Below are 1226 nucleotides of genomic sequence, written 5' to 3' on the forward strand. Positions count from 1 at the left end.
TAAATGTATTCATATGCCTTTATCTGTTTGTTATATTTATGTAAACATGAATTGAAATAATGTTTTGTTTATTTTCAGACCTTTCCCCCCCAACTTATATTGTAATATCCTTTGATAACTACATTTGGGTATAATTTAGACAGGAATGATTGGCATGAACATTTGAATTATCAACTACTGCTTTATTATTTATGAGAATTTAACTGACAAGTGTAGCTTCAAAAATTCAGTAGACCTCTTCACACTGTTGGCAAAATATAAGGTGCTTAGAATGAATCTGTGCAAACATAAAAGCCAGTTCTGAACTTATAGCGGATCCAGGTTCAGGCTGAACCTTGGCCTCAGAAGTATTTGCATCCAAAACAGAATTCCGAGTAGCAAGCAACTTTATTTGACAAGATGTCCTGAAAAAACATCAAAGAAACTCAGCTTTTGCTGGCAGAACCAGTTCCTGGCATTAAAGCAGAACCAGATTAGAACAACGCCCATTATTTTCCTGTGATCATTGCTGGTCCCCAGGATTCCCTCTTTGAGGGAGTGACTTTTACACTTGAACTATTCCTTCCAGAAAAATACCCAATGGCAGCACCTAAAGTATGTTTCATGACCGAAATTTATCATCCTAATGTAAACGAGTTGGGAAGAATATGTTTAGATATTTTGAAAGATAAGTGGTCCCCAGCACTGCAGATCTGCACAGTTCTGCTATCAATCCAGGCTTTGTTAAGTGCTCCTAATCCAGATGATCCATTAGCAAATGATGTAGCTGAGCAATGGAAGACCAACAAAGGCCAAGGCATAGAAATAGTGAGAGCATGGACTAGGTTCTATGCCATGAACAATATTTTAGTTGATCAGATCATCAAGTGTACACCACTTCTCCTGTTCTGCCAAGATTTCTTCCTTTTTTGTTTTTGTTGTTGTTTGTTTGTATTTAATGGACACAGTCTTAGAAACATTACAGAATAAAAGCCCAGGCAGTTTCATCTTTGGTGATTACAAGCACATTAGCAAATCTATCTTGTCCTGATTCACTGTTGTAAAGAGTGAGCAGAGGCTAGAAGTACTATCCGGGTTGCTGAGAGACACCGAAAAGCAGGACTCTGCCTTGACTCCTTTCCCCATCATGATTAAAGTACAAGGCACTGTGAATGCAGGTAATTGTCAGGGTTAGCTGTCAGGGGTATGGGTGTTTTTATTTTACTTTTTAGGGGAAAAGGAGTTTT

General features: G+C 38.0%; 1 pseudogene; it reads left to right on the forward strand.

Moving 5' to 3' along the window:
• The first annotated feature begins 411 nt into the window (after positions 1-411).
• LOC110337963 lies at positions 412-969 on the forward strand (annotated as a pseudogene).
• The last annotated feature ends 257 nt before the right edge of the window (positions 970-1226 follow it).

The sequence above is a fragment of the Mus pahari genome, chromosome 21 (assembly GCF_900095145.1).
Source record: "Mus pahari chromosome 21, PAHARI_EIJ_v1.1, whole genome shotgun sequence".
NCBI lineage: Eukaryota > Metazoa > Chordata > Mammalia > Rodentia > Muridae > Mus > Mus pahari.